The sequence below is a fragment of the Chelmon rostratus genome, chromosome 3, assembly GCF_017976325.1.
Source record: "Chelmon rostratus isolate fCheRos1 chromosome 3, fCheRos1.pri, whole genome shotgun sequence".
NCBI classification, from domain to species: Eukaryota; Metazoa; Chordata; class Actinopteri; order Chaetodontiformes; family Chaetodontidae; genus Chelmon; species Chelmon rostratus.
Window position 1 is genome coordinate 11,761,362 of NC_055660.1, and position 16,415 is coordinate 11,777,776.

The following is a 16,415-nucleotide window of genomic DNA, read 5'->3' on the forward strand; positions in this document are numbered from 1 at the left end:
GTTGCTGCATCAAATTCAGAATAAGCAAATATTTTCAAAAATCAATGAAGATGATGAGGTCAAACATTAAATATATTGTCTTTGTTATGTTTTCAATTGAGGTTATGTAAAAAAGGATTAAAACATTATCACAGTCTGTTTTATTTATGTTTTATGCAGCGTCCCAACTGTATTGGTATTTCCTCCCAGCAGTTTGGGAGGAAATACAAATAAATGTCAAAACCAGACTTTCCATTATTCCCTGCTGCGACAAAACAAACCCACATCAAACACTGGTCATTGATCTCATTGGCTAATACACATTGAGCAAAACAGTGACAATGATGACACGTTTGTTATTAATGCGTTAATCTGGCATTGTCCCAGATATGTGCACTCATCCCTTTATAACCAGGAGCTATATTATTTGGATACATTATGCGTGCCACTGAGTCAAACCCTAAATCCTCCAAACAATACATGAGCCCAAAAAACTAATCCTAAAGCTATGATGAAATAATCCAAAAATGACACATATTCTGGACTGTGTATACATGCAGCCCTTAATCCTGCCTATTTATCAGTGCACAACAGGTACATGCTGGTATTTTCCAGCCATATCTCACACATCTGCTTTCCCAACGTGCTTCCTGTTTTTAACTCACTGTTTCTTCTTTAAGTTTTAAGTTTCTCATCTCTTTCGTACCAGTTCTGGGTGTTTCATAGCTTGATTGCTATTTCATCACATTGTGGGCTGCAGCTGAAGGCAGAATAAGGGCTTGAAGCTCTTTTAAATGTGAGTTCAAGACTGAAGGTGACTTCCTTTTTTGCATTTCTAGTCATTTTATGAGGTGCTGTAATAATAAACAGTGTTATCAAAACAAAATTAGTGTGTATTACAGATGAAACCTCCATGACAGAAACACTTGAAATACCAGACATGAATAAAAAAAACTAGAGCAGGAAAACAAAGAGGTAAAAACAAATTATGTCAAACCTGTTTGTTCTATGAACTGTTCTAAAGACGACACAAAGCAAACAGCAGAGAAGAAAATATCCTCCTGCATAAAAACATGAACTCCTTTGATTGACATTCAATAAAAACATGACACTCACAAGAATATGTTAGAAGTGTGTTTAGGGAACATGTCACAATTCTACTGCATAACAGTCTTTTGTGTGTTTTAAAGGATAAAGCCAGTTTTGCATAAAACTTGCCATTCAATCGGCTGATGTGACAAAGTGATAAAAGGTGGGAAAAACAGTGCTGACCAACAAAATCAATTTGAAGCACCTCAAAATTAAAGGAACTACAGAAACCATCAAAGCAGTTTTTATTAGTCCTGTATTTGTTGTCATCTAAACGTTGCACTGTATTATCCCTGCTACTGGAATGATTTTATTGACATGGCAATAAAAGAGCTTAACTGCATACTGAAGTACCTGTTGTGTGTCAAAGACCCAACCCATTCAAGCAATTAATAGATTAACCAAGTTATTCTACTATGTAGATACACTGTGTGGCCTTTTGCCCACTCTGTCACAATCGAACAGGCCTTGAATGCTAAGAAAACCCAGGAAGCGGGTTATTTTGCTGGAAATGTGCCCTAATTATACAGCTCCATTTTGACAGATACAGGTTTCACACTGCCCCCTTTGGAAATCTCCTGGGGAAACCCCAGCATGCAGTGGCTGTGTGCATGCTGCGCTTGCTAGGAAATGGCCGTTGTGTAACAGCACAATCTTGTGCCAAGGTACACAAGAGGTCTCGCTTCATTAAAACAAAGCCGAGTGATTTGGCAGCTGCAGTTTTTGTGAAACATTTCCTTGAGTATTTCAGGAATTCTGCTGTCCACCCTGAGAGAGGAAGCTTTGACGCAAATGCAGCTCACATATACATCTGTCTTAGTGAATGCATGTTAATTTGCTGTGTGCATGTATCACATGACCTGCGGTATTTCAGAAATGTGGAGGCCTATGAGGTTATGAGGCATCAGGAATCAAATTTTGATGGATGGATTTTACTTGAAATAACTGACATTTGTTGCATTACTTTTAATGCTGAGTTACAACACGACACAAACAATTAAAAGTAGGATGTAGGTAGTGTTTCACAAGTTATGAAATGTTTACCCCAAGCAGGCCAAAACAGTTTTGCCAGATTTTTTTATAGGAGTTTTGCAGATCGAATCAAATATTCTATCTGCTTTAACCGTATCTGTGATCCTTATTTTGAGTTGTAGCACACTTGATGACATCATAGAATTGTTGTCAGTTATATGTCTGGCTGCCAGACAACTGCACAAACTACAGAAAATAATTATCTGTTAAAATGTTAACAGCCCTGTTGTGCCTGCTTTGTATCATCCAGCACTTTGTGTAGTGGACTTCTTTCCCGTTTAAGAATTAACATTACTTGTCCACAGCCTTCCCACAATCACAGTGCAGTGCAGTATGTACAGATCAGTGACATTCATCTTACATAATCAACATGACAAGTTATTCCTTAATGTTGTTGATTGCGCACTTGTTTCAACAGTTTTTGTGTGCTGCCAGGTCTGTTACTGTATTACGTGCTGTGTGAGTGTGTGTTTGTGTGTCATATCATGCCTATGCCTGTGTGACTTTTTCTCTGTCTATATGTGGCAGCTCCACAGGCAGCTTTGCCTGAATGAGGGAAGCCAGATTGATTGGGGGCAGGCATTGATTGGACAGACATCTGCTTCCTCCCTCTCTCCCTCACGGAAAAACACAACACAAGCTACAGTCTATCGGGCTCAGCTCTCCTCTGTCACAAAATAGCTGCCTGCCTCAGGCCAAAACATGATACACTCCCAGTTTGGTGGAGATTATGGCAACTCGAATGGGTGATTTGAGACATGCACCAAAGCTGATGGTGCATGTAAATACAAGCACCAGAATGACAATTACAAAACATTCACGGTCATCCACCACTTTCGAATGTTAAACCAGGACCTGATTTTTTTTTTTTACTTAATAGGTTTGCTCAGTTTGATCCACACCTGCCTAAACTGACACAACTGCTGAATACAAAACATCTACAGTAAATCCTCCCTTAATTTATGTTATAATGGTCAGTTCTTGTTGAACCCCTTTTAAGAGAGGTGCTGATTCAACTGTATGGTCATTTTAGAGAACGACATTTCTGGTGCTTTACACTGTATTACATGGACAGGTGTTTCTATTATTTTGTCCACCCCTTATATCAACAAACCTCTCTGTTTAATGCAATAAAATTCAAGAGCACCACAAACTATATCCTCCAAAATTATTATACACTGCTCAAGGTTGCTCTAAGTTTGCAACAAGCAAGGTAGAGTTTTATATTTGGCTCTAATGGGACTCATTGTAGTTAGTCCTACAGTGAACTGGACTCCCCTGGTCTCATTTTTGGTTGCCAGATAGCCCAAACACTCTTTCATATGTTTTTAGATTCTGATTAGGGCCCCAAAATGCTCTGATAAGCACTTTGATGACAAGCCTTTAATAGTTTTAGCTGTGTTGTATGTATGTATTTTTGCTATGGCTGCTATTTGGGTGTTTCTCCTTGGGAGAACATCCACAGGTGATACCACTTCCCCTAGTTTAAAAGTCTCCACCCTCCCAGATTTAGCACAAGTTTCTCGCCATCAGTACCATGTAAAATAACCTTCTACAGAGTTTCCCACATGGCCTCTCATAGTAATGATGGCTATGTTAGTACAGGTCGGAAAAGTGGGTCGGCCTCTCTGGCCCAGATCTTGTCTGATTTAGGGTCTACCTGGAGGGTAGAAATGTCTTTGTTCCAATTGTAAAACTTTGAAAAAGCTACATGTGGCGTCCCTCAGGAATCGATCCCTGGTCCCCTTTTTCTCCAAACTGCACAAATTGTCAGAATTATGCAGATAACCCAACTGCACACATCATTCTCCATCAGAGACTTGTGTCCTCCACGATCTGATTACGTATGTGTACTGAGGTCCTCAACTTAGTTATCAATACCTCAGTGAAGGTAAAACTAAAACACCAACTTTGTTTCCAAAGCCCATAGTTTATTACCTGAGAAGTACACATCTTTGTAATCACTAATCTGTTGCAATGTCTCTGGTCTCCTCAACAAAAAGCTAAAGAATTACTGTAGATACTCCAAAGTGCAGCTGACTCTTTTCCAGGCCAGATGTGTTCAAGTGTGGACACTGATTAAAGACAATTTAAACAAGAGCTAGTTGTGTTGCAACGTAAAGCAATAAAAAGCTGGACTTCTGCAGTGGTCAGTTCTGTGATTTTTCCATTACTTTTTATAGCAAAGTGTCCTAAAACATAATCTACAGTATATATGAATGGATTTTAATGATCTGGTTTCAACTCCAGTTAGCATGGAAAATAATTAAGTGCAATCAATGTCTGAAATATACAATACAGTCTGGTATTTTATTCCCTTGTAGGGACCATTCTTCAGATCATCTTTCATCATTTGAATTCTCTTATATTTACTGATTTCCTCTGGGAATTAACCACATTTTCTGACTTAACTTGTCTGAAATACACCTCTGGACATTGAAAGATATTCCAGATATTTATGACTAGAGGGAATGTGAAAATACATGAAATGAAATGACTGATGAGGTGTGTGTGTGTGTGTGTGTGTGTGTGTGAGAGAGAGAGAGTGTGTGTTACCTTTTCTGTGGAACACAGCATTGAGGAAGTCTTGGGCCTGTCTCTCCAGCCGGCTGATCCGAGACTGCTCCTGTTTGAAGTCTTCACACTCCGACAGCACCTGGCTGCCTCCACCGTTCTCTACACTGTGATCCTACACAAACACAGAGAGACAAATGAGTGAGTAAAGGCCTGTTCTGTCAAAAAAAAAGAACCCCCCTGCACACCATCACATCAATCCCTCCACCACTAGTCAAGTTTCGCTACCAGCTGTAGATGTCCATTGTTCTGCTCAGCTCTGTGAGCCAATAAGATGTGTTGTAGCTGCAGGTACAGTACATGCAGACCTCACCATCCTTTGGCTCAAAATCAGCAGATTCTGTCTATAGGTGCAAATTTTTTCTTCCAGCCAGTTGAGAAAAGGTGGAGGTCTTTGCTCTTAATCAACTGTGCTGTAGCAGCACTGCACTCTGGTCTATTGATCTCAGTGACACTTGGTTTCAGTGGTTAGAATCTGGTAAGAAATGTTATGATTTATTTTAAACATGCGCATTCATAATTGTAGGGCTGCTGTCCCAGATTGTTATGGTTATTATCATTGATAAACCTGTCAATTATAAATGATTTGACTACTCAATTAATAATGGTGAATCTCCAGATGACATGTTTTTTCAAGCAGCGTAAAACACAAAGATACTAAATTTACAGTGATATAAAACAGAAACCCTCACATTTGAAAGGTGGAACCAGTGAATGTGTGAAAAATGACGACTAATAAATAATGGTAATTTAAATTGTTATTAGGTAATTTTCTTTGATTGACAATAAGTTGATTGACAAATCCTTTCAGCACCACATAATAGTTTGACATCATTTAATTGTATATGTTGTGCTGATCGATGATCATATAAGATATTAACAGCTGAAGAGACAATTGGCAATTACTGATGCTCCTGCCAATTTTAAGATAGTACTTTAAAATTTATTTGTTTATTATTTTTGATGGGGCAAAATGTATTAATGAATGAGTGGATTACTGTGGTAATCGAACAGTAATTTAGTGTTTTAAATGACTAACCTGGTCTCTACGCTTACAAACTGCTGTGAAGTCACATTTTAGGAAAAGGAAGGATAACTAGGCTGCAATGCAGGATAGAGAAACCGTATGTTTGGCCAATAAAACGACACTACAGGGAGAAGAGACTTCTCTACTGAGGTGCCATTGTTGGAGGCGGGCCTTTTCAAGCTGACAGCCAATCAGACGGTTTCCTCAGGATATCCAAGGTATTGAGCCTGACGAGACACAGCCCTGCCAATGAGAGATTATTTTGAAAGAAACAAGTCAGCCCCTGAATCGTAGAAGGGATTAACACCACTGTTAGTATTAGATGTAATAAGTGTGCTGCCATTGTCTTAACAACACTAAGCAAGGAATTTGTATGTGTGTGTGTGTGTGTGTGTGTGTGTGTGGCTGTTTGCATCAGTGGAAAGAGACGTAGCAACAATCGGATATAAGAGTGTGTTTTTAAGGCTTTTATTATTCTGTCCGCTCTTTATTTGAGCCCCCTCAGCTCTCTCTATCTGCAGGCAGTTTGCATGGCTTCAGATCAATGAATCAATGGTTCCCACCCACTGAAGCTCCACTGGCATTTCACAAACAAGCAGAGGGTAATAAGAGAGAGACAGAGAGAGCTTTCAAGCCCGAACGGATGAATAAAAGATGAAAATACTGTTGAGTGAGGAGAGAAACACAATTAAGGCTGCTGCAAAATTTCTCTTATTATTTGCCATATTACGATTTGCACACTATGAGTGGCTAACCTAATTATTGACCAGCCAGACAACACTGCTGAAAAGATCTCCTGTAATCCCTGCTAGGCTTTGTTTTAATTGATTTTGCTCTGTTGATTGATTTAGATTTTTTTTTTTTGTTTCGTTCCAGGCTTATCTGTAATTATTGTATTACATGCAGGAACTTTACTGGTGTGCATCTTGTATACATATTCAGTGATGTCACTGAGTGCTGTAGCAACGTGCTGTTGGGAGTGTTAGCATGGCTTTATTAGCATGAGCAGAGAGAGACTGGTAAAGAGACATGGAGACAGAGAGAGACAGATGGGGGTTGATGGAGGGGGGTGGTGGTGAAGCAAGGGTGTTTTTAGGAGACAGATGGCCGACCTTTGAGGTCAGACCGAGGTCAAGTTGAAAAATAAGCAACGGACATGGGAAGGACACCCCTCCTAACTTCCTTCCCTCCCTTATTCACTTGTCCAGTGACATCCCAAAAATAAAGAAGATGGAAAACATGGAGAAGAAATCCTTAAAAAGTATTGTAAAGTGAGAACATTACTCCTTATGTGGACAAAGACCATCTATATGGTCAAAAGCTCCTGAACAAGAAGTGAGTAAGTAGTCCTTCTGATGATTTTGCAGCAGATATTTTGTTTCCGTTAAACTACAGCCAAGATCACATTGTTTTTTTTGTTTTTTTAATTATTGATTTGTCTCTTTATCCACATGTCCTGTGTGTTTCTAACACCCACTATTGTGATAGAGAGGGTGGGTTGACAAACAACAAGGGCGCATGCCCCCCCAACACACACACACCCCTGCTCTTTTTATGTGTGGAGGTCTTCAAATGTGTGGCAGCGTCACATGTTCTTTTGTCTGCAGCAGAAGACGCAGATGCAGGTAACACACTGTCCATGTACTTGCTATGTGTATGTGAATTAAGCAGCAGTCGCTTGTTATTATTGTGTTCTGATCACTTTTTAGCTGATAAGAAGCTCTTGCAGGAGGCACCATAGTCTCACTAATTTATACCCATGTCATCATCCACCTCCCCCAACACACACACACAAACACACACACACGCACACACATCTCCAAATCATTATGTCACCTTCCTTTCATATGCTAAATTGGGGTCAAGACCGTGATGGTTGAACAACACAAATAACAAGTATGCAGGCGCAGGAGGAGAGACAAAGATGTGGAGAAAGCTCAAAAAACGGCGGCAGACAAAAACACAGAAAATGAGAGGACAAAGGAAAGAAATTACTTTACAAGAGTAACACAAGAGCTGCATTTGGCTGGATGCAGAATTTGTCTCTAGTCTGCAGAATATACACGTGTAAAAAAGTGATGAAAACGCACTTTCATTCACATTGTATTTTGCTGTGATTTTGAAAATTTGTGCTTGGAGTCGATTAGCTTTGCTTAGCATAAAGACTGGGAGCAGGGGGAAACTACAGGCCTGGAAATCTTCCCACTAGCACCTTTAAAGTTATGCTAAGCTAAGCTAATCACGTGCTGGTTCAAGGTTTATATATAGGATACAGATATTACAGTGATATCAATCTTCTCATTTTGGAAAGCTGACAGAGAGCTGAGGAAGTGTATAGTTATAGTGTAACTGTACCAAAATGTCAAACTGTTCCTCCTAGTTATACTTTTTTAATATTGTTGAGAAAATGTGTTGACTTTTTAGGACACAACTGTCCAAGGACTAGACAGGTACTTTGAACAATAGGGTAATATTGCCTGGGGAATAAATGTTAATACAGTCATTTGAGTCGCCGTCAATTATTACCATGAGGTCAAAGCAACAAGCTTAGAGAGCTATAGTTGTGCTTAGGGACTCTTTGCCCTGGGTTTTGCCTCTCAGACTACATACATACATACATACTTATTGCTGATGGTTGTAGGGGCATAATTCTGCCTGAAATGAATACTTGCAGATGCCACTTAGGGCTGAAAAATGTTCTCAAATAAGATTTTTATAAAATAAAATTGCCTTTGCATTACATTTGCATTATTGTCCTTAAAAGACTAGAAGTGCATCAGTCAAAAATAACATAGTAAAGCACAGCTCTCTTTGTAGTAATGCAAATACAACATCGATCAAATGGTATATGGTATCTACAAAGGAAACAAAAATGATTTTAAGTAGGTTTTTGTTATGCCAATATTACGTAAAATACAACTATTACCATAATTTATTATTTTGCTCAATGAATTCAAATGTTTCTGTTTGTTTGAAAACTTCAATGTGTCCTCCCACTTCTGAAACCAAACCTACGCCTTTTGGTCAAGCACAATGGCAAGAGCACTGCTTATAACAAACATGCATTTTGTTATGTGATATGATATAAATCCCTGTGAATGAAAGGAATGTGCGAACTTCACAATGAAGAGCCCGGGCAGTGCTGGTTGGTTTTCAGTCAGGACCTTGATGCTATGAGGCAAATGCTACAACTGACAGTTCTGGCATTAAAATGATATGTAATGATATTCATGGTCATGTCCGACAGGGGAATGAAATGTTGTGACGTCTCCTACCTTGACTTTCTCGCGTCTTAAGCAGCAGAAGAGACAGTTTTCATCGAAGGACCAGTCAGACACTTCTTCAGGCTCGCAGTCTGGATGAGAGAGGGGGACAGAGAGCAGTATATTTAATCAGCCCCCCAAGTAATCCCTCAGTGTTTCTAGTAGTCAATGGATATTTTAGGCATAAACAGACATCAGCAAACCTGAGAGGTTTTGGTTTAGCTTGCAAAAACGTGCTCTGAAGGAAATCTTGTGGCATAAAATTAAAAGAAAGAACTAAATGACAAAGAAAATATTTATTTCTTGTTATTTGTCCTTTCAAATTTCAGTCCATTCTTTGTGGTTGTTTTGCACTGTGTGTGTTTGACTCTTGCATTAGTTCAGTTTTAATATCCGCACACAGGTTAAATCTTAAAACCAGCTGTAAATGAGGTGGGTGTCGATGAATCAATGGAGAAATTGTCTGTTTTCATTCGAAAGCCAGTCAAGCCCGCAGAGTGACAGCTGAGGGCCCGCAAACCACAACAACAAGCGCGTTACAAAGATTCACTTTTAATTACAGCCAATGATTAAATTACAGTGATGACTAACTTCATATGTCAAGTATGCTGTGCAAAAACTAACCGCTCCTAAGATTGACAGATGAGCTCAATTCTCTTCCCACAAACACTGCATATATGTGTGTGTGAGTGTGTGTGTGCGCGTGCGCTTGCATGTAAATATGACTGTATCTGTTTGTGAAGTATTCATGCCCTAAAGCCCTATTTGCGAAGAACTCATTACCCCTTTCCAGGACTGCACTCTGGTGAACATGTTCAGTGGGATTGAGAAATTCACCGCTCTCTCCTGATAGTTCAGCTGCTGCACATCATGAAACTGAAACATCCTACTTTCAGTTCTCTCCTCACAGCTTTTCTGTCTTTCTCCGCCTGGAGAAGTGGGCAGAGCCTCTAAAGTTCTAAAGGCGTGTTTAGCCAGACTATGACCGTAATAGTGGTGAAAAAACAAAACAAAAATCATTGTTAAATCAAGCAGAAGTTAAATCCAGCAGAGGTTTACCTATTGTCCCTTGAAAACATTAGATCTTGAGAAAAATAAACCTACAAACAGCTATCCTGTAGTCATTTGTGCAAACCTTTGTGCACGAATGAATGCAATAAAAGATTTAAAAAATGCTAAAGCACAATTCTTTGTTTAAGTGCTGCAACAATTAGTCTATTAATCAAAAATCAAAAAAATCAATCAACACTCTGGTTGCAGCTTCTCTGTTTTTGACTGTTGGTCACACAAAACAAAACATTTCATGACAACAACTGCAACAACTGTCAGAAAATAGTGATATTTACAGAACCCAACTCATTTTCCATAATGATTAATGAAGTGAAAGGTTTGCTGATTAATTGATAATGAAAATAATCGTTAGGTTTGTTTTGAAAATGAGGAAAGTTTACAATATGAGTGAGAAATGAATTCCGGATTGTAGGACGTTGGTGTGAAATTTTAAATTGGAAAGTTGATGTTCTTGCAACTGACAAATAGTGTATGGACCAAAAATGTGGACACTAAAAATGGCAGTGCCTACAGCACATGTATACTATTTAGAATACAATTCTGTTGCTAATAACACACGCACGTATATATTTATGTATGTATGTATGTATGTGTGTGTGTGTGTGTGTGTGTGTGTGTGTGTGTGTGTGTGTGTATATATATATTTTTTTTTTTTATCGGTTCAAACTCTCTTCTTTTGTGACTCTTTGGCCGGGTCTTTTTCTTTGAAAATCAGGTCAGATTTTCCACGGGTTACAGATTTTGTAACAGTGAAGACTTCATGGTTTTAGAAGGAGAAGTAGCTGTTTGAGACCTGCATCCAAAGCTAACTTACAAAAACAAACATCTTCATTTTATATGGCAAAAGCACAACAGAAATGATATGTCTAGAGGACAAATTTTAAAGAAAACTTATTTTAAATTATTACAGACACAGCTGGTTCATACAGACTTGAAACAGTCAGCAATCAACTATTTGTTGTCAGTGGTTGCTCATATCAATATTCATCCTGTACTTGTGGGCCTGTGCCTCTCAGTCCAAGTTCACTGAGAATCATTTTAGTTCAGCATGTAATTACACAGGTTATATACATGTGCAAGTCTTCATCCTTCAAAATGTAAATACATTTTACCAACAGAGCACCTTCTGAACTATGACAGAGAGAGAGAGGAGACTGCTGTCGACTTGGTTACAGCTGAGCTGTTGCCATGGCACTACACTTTAAAAACCCTCAGTTCAGTCTGAAACCACATCACCACATATATATATACACATATATGTGTTTTTTATATATATACACACACACACATATGAGACAGAGAGATTCAGTGAACGAGAGGAGGCACTGAGAAGAGAAGGAAAGCAGGAGTGAGTTACAGACAGGAGGAGGAAAAAGAAGGTTGAGTCAGCTCCACAGAGAGAGACCAAAATCAATATGGTCACAATATACTGTGAACATACACCATATATGTCACATCAGAAGCTCCTATCTCCAAAATGTCACCTTTTCAGCAACTTAGAAAACAGCTGAAGGAGCTGAGGATGAACATTCTCATCACCCTTCACTCGACATTCAAAGTCAGGAAGTGTTCATGTTAACAGTGAGGTGCTAAAATAGAACATGTCTTTGTTGATTATCACTGGACACAATAGCCCTGTTCACACAGGAGCTCCGTTACGTGGAGACCTCTTAAACTTAAACCCATATTTCTGTTGGCATCAACCAAGTCTGTGTTTCACGCAAATATACCAAAAGAATCTCAAGAATCTAAAACTTAACATACAGAAACAACTTAGCATTAAGTCTGTTCAAAGATGAAATGCTCCTGAACAGATCTATTTGTATGTTCGTGATTTTAATTTACTTTCCACATTTGCTCTTTTGGTGGATCTAAGTTACTTCCATCTTCTTGTTGCCTTGTTGGTCGAAATGCAACAAACACTGACATTAAAAGGTTCCTATGCAACCTCCTCTGTGCTGGATCCAGAAGAGGAAAGACAAAATTTAGACCAAAGTGAGGGAAAACAAGAAAAAACAAGAAGGGACAAAAACTATGAATCCTCACAAAAAATAAAAATATAATCCTAATATCTGAGATGCCAGAACACGTGGGACTAAACTTGTCTGATAAACTGATGAATAGTATTTTTGCAGTGGACATACTGTAGCATATTTACATGTATATAAACTATTTTGCAATTTGCACCTTCACATAATTGATGGATTTATTTCTATAGTTGGATTGGTTTCATTTCTGCACAAGATAAAACTTGAGCTGTGTCATCCATCTGAACATCATGTCTATTTTTTTACTGCATGAAAGTGCAATTCTGAGATAAAAGATCTCATTGTTATGAGACTTATTGTTATGAGAACAAGATGCACAAGTCATAATTATGAGAGAAACTGAATTTCTTTTATTGTCTTTGCAGTGTGTTTGAAAGAGTAATGCAACATAGACTATTCATATCAATCTTTAAATGCATTACCAGCAATAATGTAAAAGTGCAGATCATAATGCAGAATTGATGTTCACAGAAGGATGACACTCACAGTCAAGTGAGTTCTGTACAGAAATAAATGTAAACCAATAGCTAGCCTGCATGCATTAAACATATTGAAAATATTATATCTTTTGGAAGCTTTGAGTGTGTTGCACCTCTGACCTCCTGTGATACCCTGCTGCCATATTACAAGATAAACCACTGGTCATCAGCAAAAACAAGATTTTCAGATGCTGTTTGTTGATTTTTCAGGAATTAAGATGTCCAAAAAAAAAAAAAAACCATTGGGATCCTTTTAAAAACCCTGACGACTTCTGCAGTAACTACAAATTACAAGAGGAACCACGCAAGGTCTGCTAGGTCACTGAATGCTCTATTAGTTTCAGATCTGAAACCCTTTTTATTTCCTGTGTGTGTGTGTGTGTGTGTGTGTGTGTGTGTGTGTGCGTATGCATGTGTACAAGCACCAGTTCATACATGTCGCATTCCTTAAAGTACAGCAGATCACATCTCTGGCTACTCCAATCACACCACACTTTCCTCTCACGTTCCTGTGAGACATGCGACAGATAAACAGACAGCCTATTACTCTCCTGCTCTCTTTCTCGTTTTATCTCCGTCTGCCGCTGTAATGAACAGGTCAAAGGTGAGCTGTGCTTTAACTCTGAGGTTGTGCCACATGCAAGATCCCTGCGAAGGCACCAATTAGCTCCAGTCCCACTGCTAATGCGACCCCCACCCTCACAGTAGTCAAGTTTCTGTATGTGTGTGTGTGTGTGTGTGTGTGTGTTTGAGAGCTTGAGGAAGATGCTGACACTACTCACATGAAGCTTTAAGTGTGTGTGTTCTTGCTTAACAGTCAGTGTGTTTACATACATTTAATTAATCAGGTAATTGTTACTGGTTTCTAAAGTGAAGAAACACTGTAAAATCCAATTAAATACAAAATATGACTAAATCTGAAACACAGACACTTCCTCAGCTGAACTACATCTCTCACTGTAAAGTATGTTATGGCACTGCACTGTACCATTTATTTCATATCACTACTATGCTTCAAGTAATCCAGGCTTTGTTTGTTTCAGTCTACTGTGGATGGCTGGTCAAAGACAAATTATTTCCAACAGCAATTTTATGGAGTCTGATATCATATCTACTGTAAACATCAGGTCTTAGTGCTCAGAATTACACAGCAAAGATGTCCTTCTCAAGCTGCAATATCCTGCATTTAGCATTTTCAACAACTGCAGCAGAAATCAGTGCATGGCAGGGAAACCGGTTTGTGCGGCCACAGACAGAAAAAGACCAGAAAGCAACACGTGTTTTAATCACAAATACACACAAATCTTTTGAACAAATTTGCTGATTAGCCAACTAGATTTACATGTCAGCACATACACCTTTGATTAAAAAGGTGTCCTCATCATTTAGGAAAGTAATTTTCTGCATTTGCCACAAGGATGGTGGACTGGAGGGACTGGCACACTGATAAACCGGAAAAGATTTCAAAATTTTATGAGAAAGTTCCACGACACCAGAGTTTATCAGGCATGATGTTTGACATGACAAATTGACTGACAAACAACGTACCAGGGTCACTGTAAGCAAATAAAACACGGCCATGTGACAGTTTTCAGACTTGATCAAGACTGACTGACCTTCTTTAAACGGACTGCCACAGCAAATTCTGGGAAGTGTAGGAAATCGCTAATCACTGATGCAGATGAGGATAAGGCTCCTATTGTTCTTCAAATGTGTGAAGGTTTCAATGCCACGAAATGTAACTTTAATGTTGCACATCAATGAAATCTAGCATTGTTGACGTGTGTGTGTGTGTGTGTGTGTGTGTGTGTGTGGCAGTGTGATGCATGACTGAAAATGATGTAGACAAGCCAGAAATATTCTAAAAATGCCTTAAGTCGGTGGGGGAGGGGTCACATGACTCCAGGATACCATAGTGACCTCGTTTCTCGGTGGTAGGAGGAGAGAGAGCTGTGTGTTTAGGTGAGACTGGTCTTCACTCTTTTCATTCTCATGACATCCATATTTGACTTGTGTCACTCAGAGGTGGAAAGCCTCTCTGGGAGACAGTGAATCAGATTCTGTGACAGTTTTGGTGACTTCTGCCATATTTTATGGTATATGAGCGCATACTGTGTTTCCTTTTCACATGGCTCTGGGGCTGTGTGCAGCATAAATAACATATATACATAAATACATGGTGTTATTTCCCTGAGTAGTGTGCATTACAGAATGACTTACAGATAAGTAAATAACTGAATGCATGAATGCAAACACACAGAACAGCTTTTATAGCATCCATGTTTTTGTACATCAGTCTTAGTGATGAATACTAATAAACAGTAACAACTGGTTCTTTTTGCATATGCTAGAGCTTCAGTTTTAGCATCACACTGAATAAAATTATTCAAACATAGAATTCCTTCTGCAGTGTCGATCTGGAACATTAGCTGCGACCTTTGTGGGAAAAGACAAAACCAGAGCAGACAGACTGGTTATGCAGGAGGCCGGTTTCTGTTGGTCTGACCTGCTGTTCTAGCAGCTTTATTTTAGTTTCTTCAAAGCGTGTTTTCTAATTTACAAGAATCAGAACATTTAGTCAAAGAGACCATCAGAAACTAGCTTCATTAACTTCAGTCGGTCCATGCTGCGTGTTTTTTTCTGTGTAGTGGCATCTGTCAGGTTTTTCCAGCCTGAGTTGTAAATTAAACATGGTTGTTGTGTGAATGAAACATGCTGTTATGTTTTCTGTAGGCATGGAAATAAATGTGTCTAAGATAGATCAATAACCCGATGAGATGCTGATTTCCTCATTGTCGTTTGGGTATATTCACCCAGTCTATCTACTGTATATCGATATTCTGTTCAGTGTCTTACACTGAATACACAGTAAAATAGATTACGAGTTGAGCTTGTGCTGAAAAAATACACTCTTCATGCACAATAATGATTTTGAACAAGGCTCAGGAAAAATGCTTTTTAAGTTTCTGCACCCTCATCATGCTGTGAGCTACAGATACACCTTAAACTACATTAAGATCATCAAAACAGAATTAAGGACTTTTAACCACTGAATGCACGCGCCCTGTTACTGACCGCTGCTCATTCATTGTTTAAAATAGTTATTTTTATAAACTAAAATAATCTGCTGTTTGTTTCTTTTGTGTGATTTTTTAATCCTGTTTGTTTTGTCTTTTTTTGCTGTTTTAAGCCTATTGTTTGACCTTTTTATCTATTAAAAACCGTCCTAAATACTGTTTCATTAACTGTACATCATGTTAATTCTACCTTAAATTTGTATAAAGTTGAATTTGCAAATGGATATTTGTTAGTTTGTGTGTTAGTGCATGTTTACCTTGGAAAAAGGTGATATCTTTGACTAGTCCTGGCCCAAACAAGCCTTCCAAGATGCTTTCAAAGCCTGTGAAAAAGAGAAGAGATGTGATATTAATGCAAGCTGACATGTTTACCACTGAAACAACAAATGACAGCAACTAAACCATAATGTAAAACTGTAAAAAGACAAATACTGTCACACAGGCGAAAATAACTCCAGCATCATTTTTCAAAATGCAGCATTTACACAAAGAGACCAATTTAAAGGGACGGTTATTTTATGTTTTGAAGCATGAGGAACATAAATGACAAAGTGCTTTTCCCGTTGGACATATTTTGTTGATGCACAGCCTCCATTGCTCTTGCCCAGCAGCAACAACAAAACTGACTATAGCAACAAAAGGACTTTGTAATCTGAACTCACGCGATGAATTTATACAATTTTTCAGATTTTATGAAACACACACACACACACACACACACAGCACACACGCATACACGCAATAATGTGTGACCTCCAAAACACAGAATTACAGAT

At 38.6% G+C, this 16,415-nt stretch overlaps 1 protein-coding gene across 1 annotated transcript in view; it reads right to left on the reverse strand.

Annotated features, from left to right (window-relative positions):
- lcor (ligand dependent nuclear receptor corepressor) overlaps nucleotides 1-15,950 on the reverse strand; it is a 28,222-nt gene extending 12,272 nt beyond the window's left edge. Inside the window, exons 1-3 of the mRNA XM_041933880.1 lie at nucleotides 15,897-15,950; nucleotides 8,977-9,056; nucleotides 4,657-4,789 (exon numbers count right to left, since the gene is read on the reverse strand). The gene's annotated coding sequence lies outside the window, so the exon portion shown is untranslated. The remainder of the gene's footprint in view (nucleotides 1-4,656; nucleotides 4,790-8,976; nucleotides 9,057-15,896) is intronic.
- Between the last annotated feature and the right edge of the window lie 465 nt (nucleotides 15,951-16,415).